Raw genomic sequence first — 16,273 nt, 5'->3', positions numbered from 1 at the left:
GGTGCTCAGGGCTTACTCCTGGTCATACTCAGGGACATAGGGTGTTGGGGATTGAGCCCAGGTCACCTGTGCAAGGTCTTACTCACTGTACTATCTCTTTGGCCTCTCATACTTTTAAAAAGACAGTATTCAGGGGCTGGAGAGATAGCAGAGAGGTAAGGCATTTGCCTTGCATGCTGAAGGACGGTGGTTCAAATTCCGGCATCCCATATGGTCCCACGAGCCTGCCAGATGTAACCCCTGAGTGTTGCCCGGTATGACCCAAAAACCAAAAACCAAAAAAAAAAAAAAAAAAAAAAAGACAATTATTCAGGCTTTATAATTTCAGCTTTATTAAGCAGCTGGGAGAATGGTACTATTATACACCATTTAGCTTTCTTTTTTTTTTTTTTTTTTTTTTTTTTGGTTTTTGGGTTATACCCGGCGGTGCTCAGGGGTTACTCCTGGCTGTCTGCTCAGAAATAGCTCCTGGCAGGCACGGGGGACCATATGGGACACCGGGATTCGAACCAACCACCTTTGGTCCTGGATCGGCTGCTTGCAAGGCAAACGCCGCTGTGCTATCTCTCCGGGCCCACCATTTAGCTTTCTATATGAAACTTTCTGGTCATGTAATTTTAATTTTTTGATATAGTTAATTTGGTAGCAAAATATGAGCAGTGCTCAGGGCTTACTCCTGGCTCTGAGCTCAGGGATCACTCCTGGCAGGACTCAGAAGACGCCCCACCTCCATGCTATCTCTCAGCCCCAGGAGTAATTTCTGAGCACAGAGCCAGGAGTAACCCCTGAGCATCTCAGGCTGTGGTCCCAAAACAAAACAGTTTCAAAATTAAAAAAAGAAAAAAAAGGGAAACCAACATTCTAAATAAAAAGGAAAGGGGGGGCAGAGAGATAGCATGGAGGTAGAGGTAGAGTGTTTGCCTTACATGCAGAAGGATGGTGGTTCAAATCCTGGCATCCTATAATGTCCCCCTAGCCTGCCAGGAGCAATTTCTCAGTGTAGAGCCAGAAATGGCCCCTGAGCACTGCCAGGTTTGACTTAAAAAACAAACAAAAAAAAAAAAAAAAAAAGGAAGGGGGCCAAAATAATAGTACAGCGATAGGACATTTGTCTTGTACACAGCAGGACAGACCCAGGTTCGATTCCTGGCATCCATATGGTCCCCCAAGTCTACCAGGAGTGATTTCTGAGTGCAGAGCCAGGAGTAACTCCTGAGTGCCACCAGGTGTGGCCCAAAACCAAAAAAAAAAAAAAAGAAGGGTGAAAGAGAAATCTGCCCAAGCATGTAGCTCAGTGGTACATGCTTTGTACATGTGAAGACCCCAGTTTACTACCCTGGACTAAATGACTCCATAAAACCTGACCATTATTTTTCGATTGTCTCAGTAGCTGGGGAAAGGCAGTTGCACCCCTGCCCAGCAGACAGCTGTTAGCTGAAGCTGAGAAAGAAGCCTTGAGAGCACTGGGAGGCAGGCCTGCCCTTGGACCGTGAGAACTAGAGCTGACCAGCCTGAAAACCAAACCCAGACGTCTAAATTTAACCTGTTTGTCACTTTCTTTTTAATCCTACGATGAAGGGAGGGATCACTTCATTCATGAGTGCCACATTTTTCCTCCTGGGCACCACAAGTGGGTTTTCAGTCTTTAGAGAGGTTCTCTGGAACACAGTCACCTCTGTCTATTCTCAGTAAAGTAAGTCACAGTCCCCTTCTGGGGGGCTCCCGGATGCCCTTATCCTCACATGTACCTCTTGGAAGATGGCACCTCTGATATTTAGGGGACTGGTGTCTGGGCCAATGTAACTGGAGTCATCTTGACTCTCCGTGTCTGCTTTCCTGGTGTCACGCTGTCCCTGTGAGATGAAGTCTTGGATCTGTAGGGGACTCAACTCATGAAGACATGGTGAAGTGGATCAACCGTGCGATGCTTTTCTGTTTTCTTTGGGGGCCACAGCCAGTGGGGCGCCATATTGGCGGTGCTGGGATTCGTAACAGGGTCACAGTTGGTGGCTGCATGCTAGGCAGTCTTTATACTATCATATCCTAGAACAATGGACCTTCGCCAAGAAAACAGTGTGTGGACCCAATGAAATCTCTGGAAGAAATAATCATCTTGGGAGGTTAAAATTGGTCCATTTTGGTTTTTGAATCGCACAAATCAATTTGTTTTGGTTTTTGGGTCAAACCCGGAGACGCTCAGGGGTTACTCCTGGCTCTACACTCAGAAATCGCTCCTGGCAGGCTCCGGGGACCATATGGGATGCTGGGATTTGAACCACCGTCCTTCTGCATGCAAGGCAAATGCCTTAGCTCCATGCTATCTCTCTGGCCCTAGGTCATAGTATACTCATTGAGCACTGACTCCTCATAGAAAGACATTGTTTAGGTCATTTTTATGTGCGTGAAGGGGAAGTCTGGGCCACAATCAGTAGTGCAAAGGGGCTTTTCCTAACTCTGTGCTCAGAAGTGACCCCCGACAATGCTCAGGGAACCATATTCAATACCCAGGGTTAAATTAGGTGACTGCATCTAAGCCAAGAGCCCTGGCTATAGCTCTGTCATCACCCTAGTAGACTCAGCATCATCTGTACATAGTGTGAGGTCAACCCTAAGCAGCCTGCTTCGGGGAAACACCAGCCTGAAGAGACTGTGCTGTCTCACTGGGAGGAAAAGGGCAGCTCATCAAGGCTGAAGGCAGACAACCTCACATCTGGCTGGCCCATATTTCTGATCCTATTATAGGTGATGTGAAATTCTAAGAAAGTTATTGAATTCACTGTTTTTGTTGTTGTTTTTAGCCCACACCCAGCAATGCTCAAGGGTTACTCTTGGCTCTGAGCTCAGCTATCACTCCAGGTCGTGCTCAAGGGTCCATATGGGATGGTGGGGATCAAACCCAAGTTGGTTACATACAATGCAAATCCCTTACCTGCTACACTATCTCTGCAGCCCCTGCATTCAGACATGTCTTGTTCTAAAATGAATTACCCTACCGAAATAAAGTGGGCTGGAGCGATGAAGAGCTAGCACAACAGTAGGGTGTTTGCCTTGCATGCAGTCTACCTGGAACAGACTTTGATTCGATCCCCGACATTCCCATATGGCCCCCTGAGCCTGCCAGGAGCAATTTCTGAGCGAAGAGCCAGGAGGAACCCCTGAGCACCACCAGCTGTGGCCCAAAATCCAAATAAAATAAATTAAATTACCCTTAAACTTGGCAGCCTGAAGCACAGCAGCCCATTGCCATGGTTTCCGAATTGACCCTTATGCGAATTATTGTTTATGTAAATACCTGTATTCCAATTGACCTAATGAGGTTCATTGAAAGGAGCTCTGGTCCAGTCTCTGAAGTAGACAGTCATTTTGCTCCTGAGGACCACTCTATATCCCCTAGTGTGTCCTCTGGATATGTCAATTGGATCCTGAGTGGTCCTGGGGAGAAGACGGAAGGAAGCCTTATGCCTCTCTGGCCCTGCTTCAGAAGTCACCCATTGGGGCCGGAGCGGTGGTGCAAGCGGTAGGGCATTTGCCTTGCAAATGCTGACCTAGGACGGACCGCGGTTCGATTTCCCAGCATCCTATATGGTCCCCAAGCCAGGAGCGATTTCTGAGCACAGAGCCAGGAGTAACCCCTGAGCGTCACCGGGTGTAGCCCAAAAATAAAAAATAGATATGTAAACAGGAGGGTCCAAAGAAAAGCCTTATTTTGTGAAAGGAAAATGAGATATTAACAAAGAAGTAAAAATACGGAGCCAGAGAGATAGCATGGAGTTAAGGTGTTTGCCTTGCATGCAGAAAGACGATGGTTTGAATCCTGGCATCCCATATGGTCCCCCGAGCCTACCAGGAGCGATTTCTGAGTGTAGAGCCAGGAATAACCCCTGATCACGGCCGGGTGTGACCCAAAAAAAAATAAATAAATAAAAGTAAAAACACTAGTATTATCTAAACATGTGAGTTAACAGCCAAGATAGAGTGGACAGATATTGCTGAAAAGACAAATAATCAGAAACTAGGGATCATGCTTCAGTTTGGAATTCTACTTTCAATTTGATTTCTGATTTGCCTTATCAGAAGTGTAAACACAGGAATGTATTTCCGTAGGAATGCATTTGAAAACCTGACTGAATCAGGAAACTCAAACACATCTTTACCTACTCAATAGCAATAATTCGGCAACAAAAAGAGCATAGAGAGAATTTTATATTTGCTGAAGTTGTTGAGTTTGAGTAATAGAGTTAAAAAATCAAAATAGGGAGCCGGAGCCATAGCGCAAGTGGTAAGGCATCTGCCTTGCCCTCGCTAGCCTAGGACGGACCATGGTTCGATCCCTCACTGTCCCATATGGTCCCCTAAGCCAGGAGCTATTTCTCAGCTCAGAGCCAGGGGTAACTAACTCCTGAGCGTCACCGGGTCTGGCCCAAAAACAAACAAACAAAAAATCAAAATGGGAGCAGAGCAATAGCTCAGCAGGAAGGGCATTTGCCTTATGAGCTGCCAACCCTCGTTCGGCCGACACTGGTTCAATCCACGGCATCCCACATGGTCCTTCAAGACTGCCAGGAGCAATTTCTGAGCATGGAGCCAGGAGAAACCCCTGAATACCACCACGAGTGCCACCCCCCCCCCCCAAAAAAAAAACCTCCAAGTAGAGAGTTGGAGAAGTAATATGGGGCTAATGCATCTGCTTTGCATGCAGCCAACTTTACTTAGATCCCTTGCACTGGAATTGGTCCCTCAAGCACTACCAAAGTGATTCCCAAGCAAAGAATAAGTCCTAAGCAGGAATAAATCCTAAACACAGCTGGGTATGTCCCCCCACCCTATCCCATCCCACACACACAATCAAAAGAGGATAGCTAAAAAGAATGTTTCTTTATAAAGCATGAGTTAGAAAGGAAAACAGGTTAATGTTAAAAATTAAGTAGAGGGGCGATGGGGCTGGAGTGGTGGCACAGTGGTAGAACATTTGCCTTGCACATGACTGACCCAGGATGGACCTCAGTTCGATCCTCCTGCCTCCCCCATGCCAGAAGCGACTTCTGAGCTCATAGCCAGGAGTAACTCCTGAGCATCACCGGGTGTGGCCTAAAAACAAAACGAAAAATAGAGTAGAGGGGGCCGGAGAGATAGCATAGTAATAAGGCATTTGCCTTGCATGCCCTAACCCAGGACAAACTTGGGTTCCTGGCATCCCATATGATCCCCCAAGCTTGCCAGGAGCGATTTCTGAATGCAGAGTCAGGAGTAACTCCTGAGCACCAATGGGTGTAGCCCAAAAATCAAAAAATTAAAATAAAAATAAAAATTAAGAGCCGAAGAGATAGTATGGAGGTAAGGTGTTTGCCTTGCATGCAGAAGGACGGTGGTTCAAATCCCGGCATCCCATGTGCGGTCCCAAACCTGCCAGGAGCGATTTCTGAGCTTAGAACCAGAGTAACCCCTGAGCGCTGGTGGGTGTGACCTCCCCACCCAAAAGAAAAAAATCCCAAAAAATAAAAATTTAGTAGGGGGCTAGAGTAATAGCACAGCAGGGAGGGCATTCGTCTTGCATGTGGCCAACTTGATTTCAATCTCCGGCATCCCAGAGGGTCCCCTGAGCCTCCAGAAGTGATTTCTGAAAACAGGGCCAAGAAACCCCTGAGCACCACAGGGTGTGGCCCAAAACTCCCCAAAAAACTTACATAGAGGTGCCACAGAGATAGTACAACACCCATCTTGCACATTACCAAACTGATTCAATCCCCAGCACTCCACATGGTTCCCAAGCACCTCCAAGAGTAATCCCTGAGCACAGTACCAAAAGTAAGCTCTTTGCATCACCAGAAGTGATGCTAAAACAAACCCAAAAAAACAGATTAACAAAAAATGGTCCAGATATGTAGAAAGGATTCTTGGATAGAGTATTTAATTTTCAATGAGATGGTGTTTGACTGGAGTGTGTGTTGCTAAGATATAAAGTATGTGCTTTGCACATGCAAAGCACTGGGTTCAGTCCCTGAAGACACACACACACACACACACACACACACACACACACACACACACACACACACTAGTCCCCCAGCCTAGGCATGACTCAGTTGCCCTAAAAGCCTGCCTTTAAACGTGAAGTCAAGGGGCTGGAGCGATAGCACAACGGTAGGGCATTTGCCTTGCATGTGGCTGATCCAGGATGGACCCGGGTTCAATTTCCAGCATCCCATATGGTCCCTTGAGATTAACCGCTAGTCCCAAACCATCACCACCAGAAAATGGAGTGTGAGTCTTGCAAGCACCACAGTCAAATGTGTGAGCATGACCACCAGGCATGTGGAATCCCCAAGAACTGAGACAAGAGTAGCCCTAGGACATCCCTCCTTTCCTCTCTCCCTCCTTCTACCCTCCCTCCCCTCATAAAAATCCTTTTTTGTTCTGTTTTGTTCTGGAGCCATATCTAGTGGTGCTCAGAGGTTACTTCTGGCTTTGCATTCAGAAATCACTCATGGCAGACTTGGGGAAACTTAGGGAATGCCAAGGATTGAACCCAGGTCAGCTTTGTGCAAGGCAAACACCCTACCTGCTGTATTCTCACTCCAGCCCCAAGAATCTATTCTTATTTCAAGGCTGGAGAATTGCTGATAAAGATTCTGTAAAAATGTTATATCATCATTCTTGTAGATAAATTTTGTTCTCTTTTGGGGGGGGGAGGTCACACCTAGTGCTCAGGACTTACTCCAGGCTCTGCACTCAGAGATCACTCCTGGTGAGAGACCATATGGGATTCTGAGAATTGAACCCAAGTTAGCAATTTCCTTCCAAAAGAATGTGACGGGGATACAGTAGGGAGAGAGTTTACTAGAGAAAACTAACAATCACACACACACACACATCCAGGTATCAAGGTTAACAAGCGACATCAACATCTTCCCTCAGCCTGATATGATAAAATTCTTCTGCCTCTGTGACCTGTCCCCCATAAACCCAACCTTCACCCCATTTCATAAAAATGACATTTCATAAAAAATAACAACATGGAGCCGGAGATATAGCATGGAGGTTCGGCATTTGCCTTGCAAGCAGAACATCAGTGGTTCGAATCCCGGCATCCCATATGGTCCCCCAAGCCTGCTGGGGGCTATTTCTGAGCATGGAGCAGGAGTAGGCCCTGAGCGCTGCCGGGTGTGACCCAAAAACAAAAAAGAAAAGAAATAACACACTAATTCCAGCAGAGGGACAGCAAATATCTTCTCGGGATCAAATCAATTAGAGTATCAGAGACATTGAAAATACTATTGTAGGCCAGAAGAACCTAAGATATGAGAAGTGGCTGAAATGTGAAATCCTTGATCAGATACTGGGACAGAAAGGAGAATGAGGTAAAAGTTCTATATATGGGGCTGGAGAAATAGCACAGTTGTAGGAAATTTGCCTTGCAGAAGTCGTCCCAGGACGGACCTGGGTTGGATTCCTGACATCCCATATGGTCCCCCAAGCCTGCCAGGAGCGATTTCTAAGTGCAGAGCCAGAAGGAACCCCTGAGCGCCGCCAGGTGTGATGCAATAACAAAAAACGAAACAAAACAAAAGTTCTATATGTACTTAAACTCAGGCCACAGAACAGATCTGTGAGTCAGCTAGGTACCAGACACTGAAGAAATCATGTACTTGGGTGGCCACTGTTGACCAAGAGATTGTTTGGGAAAAAGAGCAAACACAGACACACAACTGTAAATACAAGAATTTTTTTTTTTTGGTTTTGGTTTTGGTTTTTGGCAGCACTCAGGGGTTACTCCTGGCTCTATGCTCAGAAATCGCTCCTGGCAGGATCAGGGGACCATATGGGATGCTGGAATTCGAACCAGACCTTCTGCATGGAAGGCAAACATGCCTTACCTCCATGCTATCTCTCTGGCCCCTCTAAATACAAGAATTTTACTAGGATAGGGGTCCAAAGGGGTGGCACAGTGGTCGGGCATTTGCCTTGCATGGGCTGACCCAAGATGAACCTTGGTTTTATCCCAGGCATCCCATATGGTCTCTCAAGCCAGGAGCAATTTCTGAGCGCAGAGCCAGGAGTAACCCCTGAGCATCACCGGGTGTGGCTCAAAAACAAACAAACAAACAAAAAAAGAATTTGACTAGGATAAAGGAGTAGAATGTTCAATTATCACAAATAAATAAATAAATAAATAAATAAATAAATAAGAGGAGAAACTCAATATAGTCAGAGAGGATGAAAGACATTCACTGAGGAACTGTGTTTGTGCTTAGCCCTGAAGTATATTAGGAGTGGCCTGATGAAGGGAAGGGGATAATGGTTATTATCTGATAATAATTTGATATGAATAATTAAATATTAATAATAAGATAATCCAATGTTATCAGATAATTCCCATTATCTGATGATTGTGTAAGGCTCTCACAATAACAGAGATGGAAAAAAGGAGACAGGATGACTGAAATGAAACAGTTCAGGGTCATAGGCACTTGCCTTGCATGCAGTAGTCTCAGCTTTGATCCCTGGTTCCACGTAAGATCCCCAATCAATATAGGAAGTGGTCTGGACCACAGAGTCAAGAAGCAGCCCTGACTACTAATGGGTATGGCCCGTAAACAAACAAAAAGACTAATTCTATGAGAATTCCTGTGGAATCAACACAAAGAACATATACAAACAGCACATGGGGGTCAGTAGAACATTTTCCTTGCACACAGCTGACCCAGGATGGAAGCAGGTTTGATCCCTGGCATCCCATATGGTCCCCCAAGCCATAAGTGATTTCTGAGCACAGTAAGCCCTGAGCACAGCTGAGTATAGCCAAAAACAAACAAACAAAGCACTGGAGAACTGGAAGGTCCAGCTCATGACATGAAGTAATGAGTGTACAGAGAGTAATGAGTGCAGTGACAGAAATAATTACACTGAGAACCATCATAACAAAATGTGACTGAATGAGGGAAGTAGAAAGCCTTTCTAGAGTACAGGCCAGTGTGGGGTGAAGAGGAGGGACACTTGGGGCATTGGTGATGGGAAGGTTGCACTGATGAAGGTTTTTTTTTAATATATAAAATGCTAAACAAAATAAATGAAATTTTAAAACAATTTTTCCATTGTTGATATGAAAGCAATTTAAATCAGAAATATAATAAAAAAGATACATGACATATACTCCACATCATTAATCCTCAGGGAGATGCAAATCAAACAACAATGAGGTACCATCTCACACTATAGAGACTGGCACACATCACAAAGAATAAGAAAATCAGTGCTGGCGGGGATGTGAGGAGAAACTCTCATTCACTGTTGGTGGGAATGCCGTCTAGTCCAACCTTAATGGAAAGCGATATGGAGATTCCTCCAAAAACTGGAAATTGAGCTCCCATATGATCCAGCTATATATATACATATATATAAAGACATCTGGGTTATTTCCCTGCCATACATGACTTTCTCTCCCCATGAGCACAGCCAGGAGCAACTACCAGCAGAGTCCAGAGCAGCCTTTGATGCACCCCTGGCTGTGCCCCCAATCACAACAACAAAAGAAATTCAGCTTTGTGTTTGAACTAAGTTGCAAAATGCCTCAGGACTTGCTAACTCCACAAAGGGTGTGTCCACATATGGACACATATGAACTAGAAGCAGCTCTTCCCATGAGCCCTACCCCAAGAATCATAAACATACACACACACAAGCACACAAACACACAAACACACCCCTTCCCACCATAGCTGCAGCCATCCTCAGACTGGCAAAATGCAAACACACACACACACACACACACACACACACACACACACTTCTTCCCACCATAGCTGTGAAGACCCAGATCTGCTTGCTGGACAACTATGTTTGGGTGCATGTGACATCAATCCCCAGTACTGCCCAAATCAGTTATTCAGAAATAACACAATTATGAACCAGCAATCATGAACTGGGCCTACTATACCTTGGTGATGTAGCTACGGGGTACCAGTGAGGAAAATCTTTTTATGTTATCCAGGCTCACGTAACTCAGAGTCACAATCTAATTAGATTTTGCAAGCATTTTAGAACTCCTCAGGAGGCATCTGGGCTGCCAAAAGTCAATAAAATCACAGGGACTTTGATATTATAAAATGGGACATCAGATTGATGCTCAAACCACATGGAACCTGGGAAAAGCACCTCAAAGCACCAGGAATGATGAGAAATGTGACCAAGCTCCTCCCTCTCAACCAAAGTTCTCAATGACATCAGAACTTCTGAAACTGCCCAAGGATGATTTCAAAGCAACATCCCTTTCCATGTTCATTAAACAAAGGAAATCACTGGAAAAGAACCAATAAATTTAAAGGAAGATTATGAAAAAAATGAAAGATCTCATTCAAACAGAAATGAAAAAACTAAAGAATGCAACAGAAGGATTAAACAGCAGAATTGAAGAAGCTGAGATCAAATCAGCGATTTCACAGACAAGGCAAGTACATCATCAATTTAAAAATGGTAGGGTACTTGGCTTGCATACAGCTAACCAGGATATGATGTCTAGTATTCTATCTAATATATTCCCCCATCACCACCAGAAGTAATTCTTGAGTGCAGAACCAGGAGTATTAGTCAGGTGTGGCCCCACACTAAAGCAAACATAAAAGTAATTTTTGTTTTGTTTTTGTTTTTGTTCTGGGCCACACCTGGCAGTGCTCAGGGGTTACTCCTGGCTCTGCATTCAGAAATTGCTCCTGGCTCAGGGGATCTTATGGGATGCCAAGGATCAAACCTGCGTCCATCCTGGGTCATCAGGCCCCATAAAAAGTATATATATATATATATATATTTTGGTTTTGGGTCATACCCCGCAGCTCTCAGGGGTTACTCCTGGCCCTACACTCAGAAATTGCTCCTGGCAGGCTCAAGGGACCATGTGGGATGCTGGGATTCGAACCACCGTCCTTATGCATGCAAGACAAATGCCCTACCTCATGCTATCTCCTCGGCTTCCAAAGTAATTTTTTTTTTTTTTTTTTTTTTGGTTTTTGGGCCACACCCTGTGATGCTCAGGGGTTACTCCTGGCTATGCGCTCAGAAGTTGCTCCTGGCTTCTTGGGGGACCATATGGGACGCCGGGGGATCGAACCGCGGTCCGTCCTAGGCTAGCGCAGGCAAGGCAGGCACCTTACCTCCAGCGCCACCGCCCGGCCCCCCAAAGTAATTTTTTAAAAAATATTTTTTTAAAGTTTCAACATAGAGAAATGTAACAATAGTTATTTGAAATCAAAGGAGAAATGTAAAAATTCCTTGAAACTAATGAGAATGAGGAGACAAAATATCAGAATTCATAGGACAGGGCAAAAACAGTCCTGAGGAGGAAGTTCCTGGCAACATAGGCTTATCAGGAAACTGAAAAGGCTTAACTCAATGATCTCACTTCACAACGAAGGAAACAAAAAAGAACAGCAAATTAATCCGAAAGAAAGTGGAAGAAAGAAAATAAAATATAAAATAAAAATGGGGGCGAAGGATAGCAGAGCAGGAGGGCATTTGCCTTGCACATGGCCAACACAGGACAGACCCAGGTTCGATCCCCGGCATCCTCTATGGTCCCCTGAGCCTGCCAGGAGCAATTTTGGAGCAAAGAGCCAGGAATAAACCCTGAGAGCTGCCAGGTGTGGCCCCAAAACAAAAGAATTAAATAAAAGAAAAATAATTAGAACAAAATCAATGATAAGGAAATAAAGCAAAAGGAAAATGAAATTGGGAACTGTTTTCTTTATTTTATTATTTTTATTCCCCCCTAAGGAACTGTTTTCTTTACAGAATAAACTAGATAAATAAACTTTTAGCTAGACTCATAAAGAAAAAGAGAGAAAACACAAATAAGCTGTACCAGAGATGAAGGGAAAATTAAAACAGACTTCAGCAATACTAACTTTTTGTTTGTTTGTTTGTTTGTTTTGGGGTCCCTCCCAGCAGTGCTCAGGGGTTATTCTACGCTCAGAAATCGCTCCTGGCAGGCTCAGGGGATCATATGGGATGCCTTGATTCAAACCACCATCCTTCTGCATATAAGGCAAATGCCCTACCTCCATGCTGTCTCTCTGGCCCCAATACTAAATATTTTTACTGAACAAAATTGACTTGGAAAGACATGAAAGAGGGCTGGAGAGATAGCACACCAGTAGGGGTTTGCCTTGCACTCAGCCAACCTGGACGGACCTACATTGGATTCACAGCATCCCATATGGTCCCCCTGTGACTGCCAGGAGCAACTACTGAGCAAGCCAGGAGTAACCCCTGAGTGCCACCAAGTGATCCCAAAATACAATAGTAATAATAATAATAATGATGATGATGATGATGATGATGATGAAGAAGAAGAAGAAGAAGAAGAAGAAGAAGAAGAAGAAGAAGAAGAAGAAAGGCATAAAGGGAGAAAAATAGAGGACATATGTATTCAAGAGAGAACATGGCATTCTTCAGACTAAAAAAAGCAGAGGGCCTGGAGAGATAGCACAGCGGTGTTTGCCTTGCAAGCACCTGATCCAGGACCAAAGGTGGTTGGTTTGAATCCTGGTGTCCCATATGGTCCCCCGTGCCTGCCAGGAGCTATTTCTGAGCAGACAGCCAGGAGTAACCCCTGAGCAACGCCAGGTGTGGACCAAAAACAAAAACAAAAACAAAAAGCAGAGAGATACATATTCAAGGGAGAACATGGACTTAAAAGAGATAGATACTCCTGACTCTGTGCTCAGAAATCGCTCCTGTCAAGCCGGAGAGATAGCACAGCAGTAGGTGTTTGCCTTGCAGGTAGCTGATCCAGGACTGACAATTGGTTTGAATCCCAGCATCCTAGATGGCTTCCTGAGCCAGGAGCAATTTCTGAGCACAGAGCCAGAAGTAACCCCTGGGTGCCGCCAGGTGTGACCCAAAAATCCAAAAAAGAAAAAAATAAGAAATTGCTTCTGTAAGCTTGGAGGACCATATGGGATGCTGGGGATCAAACCCAGGTCCGTCTGGGTCTGCGACCTTCAAGGCAAACTCCCTACTGCTGTGTTATTGCTCCAGGCCCCCCCCCCTTTTTTAAGCATTATCATCATTTGAAAGCTGTGCAATACAGGCAGCTGGGCAGCTGCATGTGTGTCTATCCCATCACATACAGGGCTAGACCATGTGATGCTGTGGACTTCATAAGGCCCATGGAACTGACATTCTTCATTCATTTTAAATGTCAGAGTTCCAGGGCCAGAGAGATAGCATAGTGGTAAGGTGTTTGCCTTACATGCAGCCAACCCAGGTTTCCTGGCATCCCCTATGGTTCCCCTGAGCCTGCCAGGAACAATTTCCGAGTGTAGAGCCAGGAATAACCCTGAGAGCCATCAGGTGTGGCCCAAAAACAAAAACAAACAAAAATGTCAGAGTTCCAAACAAGGAGAGGAAGTCCTTAAGAGGATACCAGAGGAATAGTTCAAAGAGCTGGGGTTCCTGCATCACATGCCCAACTTTGAGCCCAGCACCCTTGGTCCTCTGGACACTGCCAGAAGCCACAGAACAGAATAGCTCCCGAGCACCACCAGATAGGACCCCAAACAAAAACTCAATTACTGGAAACCCAAGTTCTGAACACTTTGGGGGTGTAGAGAAAAGGAAGACAGCTTGTTCTTAATTACCAAACCTAAAATTTTCAGTTAATGTTCAGGGGATGGAGCATGGTTTCATTTACAACAAAGTTAGAATTCAAACCTCTGAGAGAGAGGAGAGAGAGACAGAAAGAGAGAAAAAGAGAGAGAGAGAGATCAATAGGCAGGGCATAGGCTTTTTTTGGGGTACTCGATTACTCCTAACTCTGAGCTCAGGGGTCATTCCTGGCAGTGCTTGAGGGATCATCTGGGGTACCAGGGATTGAACCTGGGTTGGCCTTGTGCAAGGCAAAACACCCTACTTGCTAGTGCTATTGCTTTGGATCCAAGGGCACAGGCTTTATATGCCAGAGCTTGGGTTTAATATCTGGCACCACATGGTCCCCTGAGCCACCAGGAGAAACTGCTGGTGGTATCCAAAACTCAACAAAAGGGGTCAGAGAGATAGCACTGCAGCCGATCCAGGATAGACAGTGGTTCAAATCTGGGCATCCCATATGGTTCTCCCGTGTCTGCCAGGAGCAATTTCTGAGCACAGAGCAGCCAGAAATGACCCCTGAGTGCTGCTGGGTGTGACCCAGAAACAAAACAAAACAAAACAAAAAGACCAAAAAGTATGTGCCCTCAGGCATAAGATCTGGTTGAATCATACAACCGATGAGTCAAGGAGGAAAAAGATTTCAGGGTTTCTGTTATTCCCTCTGGGTGTGTTGTTTGCAGGGGACAATTTCTCACCTTTTCTTCTCACAGGTTTTCAGGATCAAGTGATTGCCGGTCAAGACACAAAAGCACAATTGTTCTATTTCCCCCAGTGGGTTTGGATGAAAATGGGTCATAAAATCAAGTACAATTTCAGGAGGAGAGATTGGAGAAGCTGCAGGAGGGGACTAGAAGGAAGGAATTGTATGTATAATGTCACCCACCATGTCTCTATCACATGGCAAACATCACTACTATTTATACATGTTTTAATCAGGACTTATTGTCTCTTTGTGTACTTCTAGAGTAGTCATTTGGCTATGCTAATCATCTGGCACAGAAATAAACAAATCTAGGATATATTTGTAAGCAATTCTTCATTAAAGACTAAATGAAAACAACAAGACTAAATGAAGGGGCCAGAGCGATAGCACAGCAGCAGGGCATTTATCTTGCACACAATCAACCCAGGTTCAAACCCCAGCATCCCATATGGTCTCTAAGACTCCAGGAGTGATTTCTGGGTGCAGAGTCAGGAGGAACCCCTGAGCGCCGCTGGGCGTGTTCCAAAAACAAAAACAACAGCACATACACACAAAAAAAGGACTGGGTGAAAACACACCCATAGTTCAGAACACTCCCGGATCTGAGTCCAGAGCTTCCACTCTCTCATGTACTCACAAAGATGTGGCTAGCCATATCCTCTGGGACTTCCTATGCTGGAATCATTGGATCAAAATATATTAAATGAATGAAACATTAATAAAATGGGGGCAACATAGGGATGATTCTGTTTTGTTTTGTTTTGTTTTTTTGGGCCACATCCGTTTGATGCTCAGGGGTTACTCCTGACTAAGCGCTCAGAAATTGCCCCTGGCTTGGGGGGACCATATGGGACACTGGGGGATCTAACCGCGGTCCTTCCTTGGCTAGCGCTTGCAAGGCAGACACCTTACCTCTTGCACCACCTCGCCGGCCCCCATAGGGATGGTTCTAACAACGCAATCCCATCTCTCCAAGCCCCCTGAAAAGAATGCATGGTCTTTGTTTAAAGAACAAAATACCTAAAAAGACATAAGGATTAGGGGAATCAGTTTATTTGCTGAGTGGTTTCTCCTGGCTTTGAGTTCAGGGATCACTCCCAGCGGAGCTTTGGAAACCACATGGGATGGTGGGGATGGAACCTGGCTGAGCTGATTGCAAGGCAAGTGCCCTGCCTACACTTTGCACGTTATTGCTTCAGCTCTGGGAAGCCAGTTTTTTAATCAAAAGAGCACAGACTGGGGCCAGAGCAATAGCCTTCCAGGGCTGATTTCTGAGTGCAGAGCCTGGAGTAACCCCTGAGCACCGCTGGGTGTGGCCCAATAAATAAATAAATAGCAGACGGCAGATTCTTTTTTTTTCTTATAAATAAATTATTTAATTTAATCACCATGATGGGGCTGGAGTGATGGTGCAACAGTAGGGCATTTGCCTTACAGGAGGCTGACCCAGGATGTACCACAGTTCTATCCCCACGTCCCATATGGTCCCCCAAGACTCCCCCAAGCTATTTCTGAGCTCAGAGGCAGAAGTAATCCTTGAGTGTCATTGGATGTGGACAAAAAAAGTTTAATTACCATGAGATACAAAGTTACAAAGTTTCTTTTTCTTTTTTTTTTTTTTTTAGTTTTTGGGTCACACCCAGCAGTGCTCAGGGGTTACTCCAGGCTCTATGCTCAGAAATCGCTCCTGGCAAGGTCAGGGGACCATATGTGATGCCGGGATTCGAACTACCATCCTTCTGCATGATAGGCAAATGCTCCACCTCCATGCTATCTCTCCGGACCCTTTTTTCTCTTTTTTTCTCTCTCTTCCTTTTTTTCTGTTTAAATACTGTGGCTTGTACCCTACCATTGCTCATACATCGACTTGCTCGAGAGACTTCCCTTAACACTGAGAAGACTTAACAACAACAATGATCTGCTTACAGG

Source organism: Suncus etruscus, chromosome 18, assembly GCF_024139225.1.
Source record: "Suncus etruscus isolate mSunEtr1 chromosome 18, mSunEtr1.pri.cur, whole genome shotgun sequence".
NCBI lineage: Eukaryota > Metazoa > Chordata > Mammalia > Eulipotyphla > Soricidae > Suncus > Suncus etruscus.
Note: the sequence above shows the minus strand (reverse complement) of the source record.